The sequence below is a fragment of the Myxine glutinosa genome, chromosome 2, assembly GCF_964187855.1.
Source record: "Myxine glutinosa chromosome 2, kmMyxGlut1.1, whole genome shotgun sequence".
NCBI lineage: Eukaryota > Metazoa > Chordata > Myxini > Myxiniformes > Myxinidae > Myxine > Myxine glutinosa.
Window position 1 is genome coordinate 195,625,570 of NC_136262.1, and position 12,356 is coordinate 195,637,925.

At 45.8% G+C, this 12,356-nt stretch overlaps 1 long non-coding RNA gene across 2 annotated transcripts in view; it reads left to right on the forward strand.

Annotated features, from left to right (window-relative positions):
• The window catches only part of LOC137417478 (uncharacterized), a 113,353-nt gene extending 111,381 nt beyond the window's left edge, over positions 1 to 1,972 (forward strand). For both annotated transcript variants that reach the window (XR_010982449.2, XR_010982450.2), the window contains one exon: positions 1,116 to 1,972. This is a non-coding gene — a long non-coding RNA (uncharacterized LOC137417478). The remainder of the gene's footprint in view (positions 1 to 1,115) is intronic.
• The last annotated feature ends 10,384 nt before the right edge of the window (positions 1,973 to 12,356 follow it).

Genomic DNA, 12,356 nt, shown 5'->3' on the forward strand with positions numbered 1-12,356 from the left:
ACCAGTGAGACCGCACCAGTGAGACCGCACCAGTGAGACCGCACCAGTGAGAGGTATACTGTTGCACCAGTGAGACCGCACCAGTGAGATCGCACCAGTGAGACCGCACCAGTGAGACCGCACCAGTGAGAGGTATACTGTCGCACCAGTGAGACCGCACCAGTGAGACCGCACCAGTGAGACCGCACCAGTGAGAGGTATACTGTCGCACCAGTGAGACTGCACCAGTGAGACCGCACCAGTGAGACCGCACCAGTGAGACCGCACCAGTGAGAGGTATACTGTCGCACCAGTGAAACCGCACCAGTGAGACCACACCAGTGAGACCGCACCAGTGAGACCGCACCAGTGAGAGGTATACTGTCGAGCAACCGCATAGCTATATCTGGCCCTTTGGGCAGCCTGGAGTCCTGCGTGACAGATTTCACCCACTGACTACCATATTGATAGGTCTTTCAAGAGAAATACTCTAGTGTGGTCGTTATTGGTCCTGACAGGATGATGCACAGGTAGCACACTTACTTTGAGCTGTCTAGTCTGAGTTCAATTCTCGGGCCAATGAAAAACTGTCTATTTGGGGGCTTTGCGGGCAGGATGTTGCATCATAAAGTGCACCGTTCCTCGTGTGGAACCTAAGCTGGGGACCCATCTACTAACATTAGCTTCTGGATGTTAAATATCCCACAAAGAGTCGGCGAGTTATCGACGGCACCTTGAACAATTTACAAATTCTTGCTCTGGCTACTGCTGGGAAGGCAATGCTAATTCTCCCATTGGAATCCTTTCCATGAGAATGTTGCAGCAGCACTTGAACCTACAATTGAGAAGACCACTGCCAAAAAGGGTAGTCCTGCCAGGTGAATTGCATCATCTTATTTTCTGTAACCCACACATGATTTTGAAAAATGATATATTCACTGGAACGAAAATCGTGCAATATTTATTCTTTCAAACCACTTCCCTGTCCATTGTTTGTGAGTAGTAACCTCAGAGGCATGACTACTCAGGTACAGGCCCTTACTGTTTAGGGCTGTCCAATAAATGTGGAAAAACAATTCATTTATAACGCTAAATTAAGCTAATCATATTCCCTCCCTCCCTCTCGTTTTCTACAGTGGGCCTGTTCGACCAATCCCATTTATTATTAGCTGACAGGCCGCTGTGGCTTCCCCGACTCGGCCCGATGCTATCAGGCGGCCTGGCTGGCTGTTGGAGCAAGATGGAGTGCGTCGTAGAGGCTCGACTATTCATCACCAGCCCGATGAGTAATGAACAGGCACGTGTGCAGGGAACAGCCCCCGCTAGTCAGCACATAAATAGCTGGAGACTTATGACTGTGGCCTAGCACTGGCCATAAATCAGCAGGCCTCGCCTGATTAAAGGGTTTCGTTTTTTTGCTGGATCTTCAACCCTCTTCCACCTCCTTCTTCCTATGCAACCAGGACACCCCTCCCCTGCCAGCATCTTGCGCTTACCTCATCAGACACCACCCCTCCACCTTTCACCACCAACACCATCATATCACCCGCACCAAACTCCCCTCAACTCAAACAGTCCTTTCCACCTTGATCAGAGCAATTGCAACAGATTCTAAGTGCCGCCAAGTTTCCATAATTCTCTTTGATCAAGTTGTCAAGTACTGCCGCAGCCAACCATTCAGTGATTTGAGGGCGAGTGGGCCAGCCATTTTGGCTTTAGTTGTGCAATTTGGAGGCAAGGTGTGAACAGTGAGGCATGAGAAGCTTGACATGTAAGTGAGCCCTTTCAACGCCATTAGATATGACGTGCAGTTGAATTAAATACCAATGGTTGTCCTAACGAGACTTTGTTCTTACTTTTCAAGAGTTCAAACCTCAAGGGGACAGAGAAGTAGATTTGCGATTTGTTCAATCTTCCTCTGACCTCTGCTGTATTTGTGAAACTTAAAAGCTCCTGCTTTATCTTATCAACTCTTTGCAACATATTACACCAACACGTTAGTTATTTCTTTAACAGTACTTGTTTCCTTATGCTCTTCCTCCTCATTTTTCTTCTCATTCATTTCTGTATTCCTTATTTTGAAAACAATCCTGAAAAATACATATTTTATATTTTCCAATGCATTCATAAGTCGTAAGCATATGATTGATCCTAAAACACCTGATACTATCCTATTATTTGCTGCTTTATAGTTGGTACAACCTCAAAACTTTAACCTTTAGGATTGCCATGTGACATCAACAAATAATTACCTCCGAGATTATTACATTTTCTTAAACTCTTTCAAGGTTCATCATTCATGGAGCCATCATGGGGCTGCTAAGGCAATATATAATCAAGGAAATGTCTTATTGAAAAAAGGTCATCAGCACAACAAAAGGTCATTTGGGAGTTTGAATGCGGTCAGTATACTATAATGAACATAACGCTTGTGGGATATTGTAAGAGATCATTTACATTCCCATTGCAAAGAGGATAGCCAGCTTAATGGCCCTGCTGAAGATTCCCATGCCAGCATCACATCACACCAATAATGCTTTTAATATGATGCAAGACCGTGTGGAATTAAAACACAGGATTAAATAAATAGCCCTACTACTGAGCCATGATGCTGCCTTTGATTAGATAATCCATTTTCTATCAACATCAACACATTCTGTTTCGAAATATTGAAAAGAGAAATGAAGAGATGTCTCGTGAGGAGTAGTGAAATTTGTAATCAGAAACTTCAAAAACCTGATTTCTTGTTTCATAAACGATTGCTTTGGGCTCTTTAAAATGGCCGTCCTGATTGCAAGTCATCATATCAGTGCAAACAATGAACTATATTAGGGTGGGCTTCAAAAAATCAAAATGCAGATTTTCTCCGGGACATGGTCTATTTTTGTTCCTTTTGGTATCAAAGGAAACCACACCAAATTCGAATGGAATCCAATAATATTTAGGGGTGCCACATCAGTGATGAATTTTCCCCCATGCAAAAATAGGAATTCCCATTTTTTGGGCTGTATATACACAAAATAAATATATAATTATATATATACATTAAATATAATATTAAAAATAAATATATAGTAAATATACATTAAATAATAAATATACATAAATACACATTATACAATATATATATATACAATATATTATACATACAGTTTTGAGACTTCCTATGATCACTATCTGGGCAATTTTCATGCATGTTTTGTACAGGTTCCCGGGGTCAGGGGTACGCTTTTTTAGTGTGTAATATGTAGGCCTAACTTATTGACTGTGGCTCTTTTGTAGAGAGTGACCCTGTGGAGTAAGAATTAACAGGATTTTACCCACATTCTTGCTTATTTTGCAGATATGGCATGTGCTAGTACCAGTGTTTCATTGAAAACTCGGGCTCAGGATAATGTGTATCTCATTGGGTCCACTTCTGGAGATGCCATCAAAGGTGCCAAGCTCCCGACTGTGCATCAATCTCTTGTCCTGTTTTTCCATCACCTGAAGAAGGAGAATCGCACTGCCCGGGAGAGTGTAACCCTCACCATTGAAGAGGTTGTGAAGTTCTGGGAAAAAGCTCACCTACCTACAACGACGAAGCAGCACTGCATCCATCGTTTGGAGAGGCTATATGAAGAATGGAGGAGCCTCCAAAAAGGTGCAAAGCGGGGTGGTGCGACCCAAGAGAAAAAGGAAGCATCCTTCAAGGCCTCCTTGAAGAAGACGTTTGATCTTAGGCATGCAGATTCGGAGGCCATAATCACCAACCCCGAGGACAGGAAGTTTCTTCACGATCAATTCTCAGAGAGGAAGGCTTCAATGGGATCTGTAGACACTGTGTTGGAAGCAAAAACGTTCTTGTGTGTTTGAAAGATCAGCAGCCACGAGATGATTATCGTGAACTCCTAGAACTGACTGTCATCTACATGGGAGGAATCCCACCTTGTGGAATCCGGATCATGGCTCCAGGAGCAATGCACAGAGCCAGATGGATGGCAAAAGCACTATATTCACTACAGGTGTTCATGTTTCGGTCAGAGTTCCACTTGACACTTCGAGAGGCGAGAGAACTCCGAGCCTTCAACATTTTTGTCTGCCTTGTGTATGTACAGGCTTGGTTTCGGGCTCCACAAGCTATTGAGGCTCCCCTGAATGACATTAACCTCTTCAAGAAGTTGGAAAAGTTTGAACAAATCAATCAGAAGATGGCTCAGGCAGCCTTGAAGGCACTTGGCCGCCACACGTGGTACATGAGCCCAGTACTAGTGGCATTTGCATTCTTTGACACCAGAATTGACAAAGACAGCAAGATCAATATGATTGAAGCATTGAAAAATGACGGTGAAAACCCCTCTCCAAAGAGACCAGCTATCAAACGAGGAACCACCCTGTCAATCGCTGGCCTCATAACAAAACACACCAAGCATTTCTTCAGCATCCTAGGGACCCCAACTGATTGGATGGATAAGGATCCTGGTTCATGGGAGCAAGAAACCAGCTTTCAGGAAGCAAAGAAAGCCGCCAGTGGCTTAGTCGTGGTGAACGACAGGGCAGAAAGGGGTGTCGCATTGATACAAGACTACAATAAGCTCCTTACAAAGGATGAAGAGCAAAAGCAAGCTCTGCTCCAAGTTGTTGCTGCTCACAGGAAGATGTACCCCGATGCCAGGAAGGCAACAGTGGTGAAACAGGCCCAGAAATAGGAGTTACATTTCTCATTATATTTGGGTTTTTTAATATTATGTGATATGGTGTCTCTTCATTTTATGAACTGAACATTTGGATTGTTATCATTGAATTTGAGTTTTCATAGCAATATAGTGCTATTTGTGCAGCTATTGTAACTTGTGTTTGCTAGAATACAAAGAAAGTGAGTGGAGGGTGGATTTTCATAAAACAAACTTCTGGTTTTGCTTTCGATCCATATATAGAAAAGTTTTGTAGACACCTTTAGTTTGAAGGCTGATGTGGCACCCCTAAATAAAATCAGGTTGCTTTCATATTTGGTGTCTTTTCATTTTGGAACAAAAGGAACAACATAAAGCCATGTCCCAGTAAATATTTAAAAAAAATTATTTTGAGCACCACCCTAAACTATATATATATATATATATATATATATATATATATATATATATATATATATATATATATATATATATATATATATATATATATATATATCTATAATGCCAGTAATCTCTGTGTGTCTGTCTGTGACCGCTGTTTCTCGACAACCACGGGTCCGATATACTTGAAACTTGCCAGGTATATTGCTGGGGACCTGAGGATGTGCCTTTTCAAGGTTTCATATTAATCGGAGAAGTAGTTACCGAGCTATGTCCAAAAAACGATTCAACCAATCAGAGAGCAGCGAGCTATCACGTGTGCCGAACGTGGCGAACAGACTCTGCCTCGGACGGCACATTTGAGAGCGTATTCATTTATTTCCCGTTGGCAAACTATGTTGCCGCTATGTTGGCGTTAAACTATGTTTTAAAACTAATTAAAACTAATTTGCGATTCTTTCGCTTTCCTGCGCGTTTGTGCACGCTATGGCGATTTCTTTACCAAACTCCGCAAGCCGTTCGCTTTGGACCAAACCATTTCATGTAAATAGAGGGGGGGGATTGTCACCGTACTCGCAAGCCGTTCGCTTTGGACCAAACCATTTCATGTAAATAGAGGGGGGGGATTGTCACCGTACTCGCAAGCCGTTCGCTTTGGACCAAACCATTTCATGTAAATAGAGGGGGGGGGGGGTTGTCACCGTACTCGCAAGCCGTTCGCTTTGGCTTTGCGAATGGACCAAACCATTTCATGTAAATAGAGGGGGGGGGGGGGGGGGATATAATTTTAGATATATATATAGTACGGGCATGCCCTAGTATATATATATGTATATATATATATATGTATATATATATATATATATATATATATATATATATATATATATATATATTGTCGTGTTCCTGGTGATTAAAATCTTCCAAGGAAATGGATTTCCGAACGGGCTTTAACTCCGAGGCGTTGAGTCAAAATATAGCGGAGAATATGCATGGGGGGGGGGGGGGGGGGGGACACAGAGCACTTACCTTCATAGATCCCATCGACAGTCCTCAAACCTGCAATAATTAATTGAACTGACACAGGTTTAAAATGTTCAAGAAAATTCCCGCTTTATTAACCAAAATGCCGGTAACAAAAAAAATGCATGATAAATGAAACTATATTCCTAATTCGAGCGTTGCCACACAGAGTGGTCCACACACCTCGAACACCCAAAGCACCACGTTGACCCCCAGACTACCCAACTACATATCAACAATCCTGCATCCCAAATATTGGCGATGTCGCCCCCCTAGCCAGTTGAAGGCTGTGCCTTGCTACTCTATCCATTCTTGTCCCAATCTCCAACACTTTGGTCGAACACACCTGGATCAATAATGGTGCCACTGTGCGGTGTCCACCATAGCCTCTCAAAATTCACCCTTAAATTTTGCATCTAACCTTAGATTACCCATGCCAATTATTTTTCACAATCCACTATCTTCACCAAATAAAGTGCTTCTCCTTACACGTGCCAGCCGAGCATGGCCCCGTATGCTCGGCTCGCTCCAAATTCCCAATTCCATCCCATGGCTCTCTTCACAACGAAACATTTGTGGAAGATCACTCTCACACCATCACGTTCCACAGATGCTCAAATGGTTGTCCCTTGGGCTATATTCATCCCTGTCCATGCGGATCGACCCGCGTCCATAGACCAGCACAGCATGGCAGGTCATCACATGCTGGCTGTCCCAGAGTCTCAGGGAGAGACTGCCAGGCCGCATGCCTGGGCGGTCACCACATCAGACCCGTGTTGGCCGTCAGTCGCGCTGCCACCAAATCGTGGCCCACAACACCTCCCCTAGTGGTCCTCATCATACACCATACCAGATACCTGTGAGAAACCACCTCGGACCCCCAGAGGTCTTAACCCCCACCAGGGTCCGTTGGACAAGGGACACCACACTCCACCAGACCCCCTCACCACCCCCCACCCCCCGTGGGGCCCAGGGCGTACCACGAAACCCATGGTCAGATCCCACGTCCAAATCCTACCAGCACAGCCCCCCTGCTGGCCGGCATCAACCAATTTTAAAAGGGGCACATTTTCCCCGAGGCCGACCACAATGACCTATCCTGGTCCGAATTCCGCAGCTCGGGAACCAATTCCCTCCAAGGCTGTGCCAATTCAATTTCCCATTTAAATTTGATTTTAAATTTCCTTTTATAATTTTTTGCCCTGTGTGTCCAACAACCGCAGCTGCAGGTAACAACGCCTTCCTCGGGTTGTTCTGCCCCTTCCTGCAGCTGTTCCAAATTAATTATGGGGACCAGTTCTTCCGAGGCTCTATCTCCCAACTCTTCCATTTTTGAATCCAGCTCGGAGCCAAAACACTGCTGAGTATCCAGTTTCGGAGCCTCTGGTACCCAATTATGGTTCGTGGTGAGGATCCCCTCAGTCACTTCAATCTCATTCTGAGGACATTCCATGGACTGACTCACTTCATCCCTCAGACTCTTTTGGACTCGATCAATCCATTCCCTGATACTGTCCAAGGTTCTCGGCCGCTCCGGTCCAAATTCATTCTCATCATCCCCAATCAATTGTGGCCCCAACAGGTCTTTATCTATATACACACGCTCCGGTTCCATTACACGGACCTCAAGTATTCTTTCTCCCTGTTGCTCCGCACAACCGCCCTGGTTCTGCACAAGTCCCAATTCCTCTCCCTGTTGTTGCATTGTGACATCCGCGCAAGCCCGAAAACCTTCCAGGTCTTTTTCAGCCAAATATTCCCTATTTAAATTTGAGTTTCCTCCATTTCTCTCTAGACACTCTCCTTTTACCTCCAAACATGCCGTATTAAAAAGACACTCTCCTTTTACCTCCAAACATGCCGTATTAAAATTTTCCCTCTCGTGTGCCCCGAATGTATCGGCTTGAGTTACACACTCTTCCTTTCCCAATGCTCATACCTGCTCTTGTGCCCCAATTTCTTTTTTTTGTTCTCCTTGAGCTTTTATTTCTTCAGTCCCGGCATCCAATCTTTCACCACAGGCCTTAAATTGAGCCCCCAATCGTTCACGCATTTCCTTCATTTGTTCCTTTTGGGCATTCATATTTTCATTCAATCCCCTAATTTCGTCCCTCATTCCATTCCTCGATTCCATTCAATCCCATTATTTGTTCCATTATCATTTGTAGCGAGATCTGGTCGGCCATCGCGGCCGTTCCCATTGTTCCCGGCTCCCTCATGGGGGAGGGGGGTGGACTAATGCTCGGGACGGGGAAAGTTCCTCTCCTATCCTCTAACCCCTCTATCTCTGGCTCGCTTCCATACTCTTCGGGATCCTCCACTCGCTCAGCCATGCCGCTCACGTCCGCCATTATGTGCTGACTAAGCAATTCTCCCTCGCGTGTATTTTACCTCAGAAAAAAAAATCTGTAATTTTTTTTCGAAAACGCGATGTTGCACTTCATACACAAATTTACTACAACAAAATTTGACACCCCGGTACTATGATAAAAAGATTATTCCGAAAACTGAGGGCAAATTTGCCGAACTCGCAGTGGGTGTCGAACTCGCAACCTTCAGACACCAAATGTCCGAGGTTCGAATCTCACTCCTGACACCAAATGTCGTGTAACTACCCTGTGTGGTGAGAACACTGCAGGGTGACACGGAAGACCAAATGAGCTTTACACTCCACCGGCAGTCTTCAATCCTACAATAATTAATTCAACCGACACAGGTTTAAAATGTTCAACAAAATGCCGGCTTTATTAACCAAAATGCCGGTAACAAAAAAATGCACAATAAATGAAACTATATTCCTAATTGGAGCGCTCCCATACAGACTCGTATACAGACAAAGGATAAAAGAATTGGAAAATAAATATGTGTTCGTGTGTGGCACTTAGTTCTCGTCGGCTGGGGTGTCTCGTCAGGAATCGTCAAGATCGTCTGAGGCCTTGGCATCTTTGCGCGCGGAAACATGCTCGTTGGCGTGAAGTAGGCTTCCCGCACGGCCCCGCTCACTCCTGGCTCCATGCGTGAAGTGAACGACCTTGGCGTGCAGCTCGCTCTTCCAGCTGCGCCTGTCTTATGATCTCTGCATGGAAAACCGCAGTTCCCGGACCGCAGTTCTGCCTCCTCACGACCACTATCAAGATGTCGGAACACGACCGTTCGCAATGAAGCTTCCTTGCGCAAGAGAAGGTGACCGTTCGCTATGGATCCAGAACGAGAAGGCTCAAGAGGTCGTCGATGCTGAGAGAGAGAGCTTTTCGGCGACCATTCACCAACAAAGTCCTGACCCAAGAGAAAAAATGTCTGCCGCTCCATCTATTTTGTACTTGAGGCTCTGACGTCATCCCACGTCTCGGTCTCCGCTCCTATCAGTGAGCCTCATCCTAGCAGTCTCTGTCCCAATCAAATCCCTGCCAATCACTGCTTTTTGGCGCGTGGCCTCATGAACCTACTGTGCCGCTGCGCTCATCGAGTCGGTGTTATCAGCAATAGTGCTTGATGCCTGGTTTCTGGTTGGTTTTTAATTAGTGTGGTTAATGGCAGATTTCTTACTAGGTGTCTGTAGTGCGGTGTCATAAGAAACACAGGAAAAGCTTACAGAGGCAATTACAAACAGGGGATAAATTTACCCATAATCCCTCGCTAATTAACAAACCCCACCCCTCTCATGGGCAGGAAGATACACTTACACGACATCCGGTCCACATAAATTTCCTACTTATTATATAGGGTTTCTTCTTCTTCACGACAGTCGGAGCACACTACCTGTGCACTCTACCTGGCTCGAAGGTAATCATTGTCTAACCTCTACAAATGTAACAATATATATATATATATATATATATATATATATATATATATATATATATATATATATATATTGTTACAGACGCGGCTTAGATGTTATTTACCGAGCGGTTTGGTATGACCACGTCTGCACAAGTTACCCGATTATACCCGAACGTTGACTAATCGCGCTACGCTAGATCAATGAAGGAAAAGACACACGGCTGGGATTAAAATGACACGACACCAGGGATACGGTTCTCAAGACCTCCGGAGGAGATTATATTAAGGCGGAAGGTTAGATTACAACTACAAGAGGGACAGCAAAGGAAGATAGGCACTTAGACACAATCTTATATTAACCCCAACAGACGACAGATAAACGGGACAAAAGGCTGACTCACACGGGGATTGATGGCAAGGAAAGGCAGGCAGTCGATGGCTCAAGGTGCACTCTTGGCTCAAGGCAGAATCGACCCGGTTCGGTCCGGTCCAAAGATGCGGGGAGGTCGCAGCGCTCGGAGGTAGTGACTTGCTCTTCTTCAAGCTGGGGGCGCATCTGACGTCACGTCCGGTACGTGGCCGCGTATATCCGGCGGGGAGTGACGCCCTCGGCTCGTTAGCTCCGCCCCAGATGGAATCGGCTCGTTGCTTCTCATTGGGTGCGTGCGGGGGGGGTTACCGGCTCCACCCTTGACGAGGGGCTGACAGGGAGCCCCTTCGTGGTAACCCCGTGGAGCGCATGGTCATGGCGGCTAACCGAGCCGGTGTGAGGACGCACACTCCCCCCGCGCGCCGTTGTTGTAGTTGTTGTTGTAGCTGTAGTTGTTGTTGTTGCTGTAGTTGTTGTTGTTGTTGTTGTTTGGGGAAGAAGATGGGAGGAGGTAAGGGAAGGTCCTAAACTCACTACTGGTGCCATATAATCACATTCTGGTGCAACGAAGAGTCAGAATTAATGGAAACGAGTCCTTACTGACATAGACTAAGAATAACTAGCAAGATGTCCGAAAGTTGTCTACGTGAGATGCGGTGGACCTGGGCACGACATTTAATGGGGGAAAAAGGGGAAGGTCGGTTCTACAGAGTGTTGTTTACAGACAATGGGACTAGGGAATGGGGGATTGGGGATAGTTGGGGAGTATTGGGGAAATAGGGGAATATTTACAAGCGGATATGGAGGCCAAATTCCATATTCGCAACATTGCACCCTTCTCTACCCTCGGGGCGTCCCGACCCGATAAATTTTTACCTACTTTAGTGTGGCACGCAGATGTAGTTCCCTCTACTATTAACTCTACCCTGAGTGCGACAGTTTTACAGATATTCACAAATGAGTAAATATGTCCCCCTGCGACGTTGCACCCTTCTCCTCACAGAAACACACCCACAGGATAACCGAATCCGGAAAGAATTCGCAAACTAAACATACAGCCGGTAGGGAGCATTATTTACACAAGACTACACTGATATTTACACTACGATCCAGGACCTGTTTTTGGAGGAACACATGCAGATGTTATGCATAGAGAGAGCACGCATGCCAGCATCGATACACCAACCCACGAGTGCTCTGTGGCCTACGGCCTTTAATAACGTGCAGAGCACCCTTTCCCAGCACGAAAAGCACCACCCCATCACACAGTGAGCACCATCCGGTGCACCAATAAAGTGTTTATGAATCATTGTGTGGTGTCGCAGCCGGCCGATGTTCTGCCGCTGGTCTTGCCTTCGTGTGGTGCACTTGGCCTTCTTACTTCTTTCAAAAATAAAGAAAGGCGCCAACCGCGTCCATTTCTCTATTGTGGCCGTCAGGGGGCCAACTGTTCGTGGTTCACCTTGTATGGCATAGGTGCCACGTTGACCCATAGGTCCATCCACGGGTGGTGCTTGGCCGCAAAAGAACTGCGGTCCATTGTGGGTGGCCACAAACATTGCGGTCCATATGGTGTATCGATCCAGGCAGCAAGCAGCGAAAGTGCAGGCCCACAACTGCGGATCCAGCACCTCTCTCTCCTCTCTCTCTACCCCAAAGCCAGATCCTCGGAGGTGGGAGACAAAAGAAGAAGACAAGTGAGTAAGGTGGTAAGGGCGCAAAAGTGCACGCAATATAAGATGATGCACACTGGGGGCACATGGGAACCAGGTGAGACAGGTACGTTCCTATCGTACGCCCCCCCCCCACCAGGTAACCTACATGGCCCCCGCCCTTACCCCTTACTGTATCCACAAAACACAACACTACCCATAAACATCTACTTTACAAATCAACAACCGTCCCTACTGTCTTCCCCGTTCCTCCCATAAACCAAATTCGTCTTCTCTCCCTCCTAACCAATCAAATTTGCCATTTTCAACTCTCATCAAAATTTGCCATCTCCAACTCAACATCAAAATTTGCCATTACCAATTCATCATCAGTCCCTCCTAGGGAGGGAGAGATGGAATCACCCCAATGTCTCATCCACGTCGTGATGCGTCTCACAAATCCTCACAGCAATTCTCATTTCCTGCACACAGAAC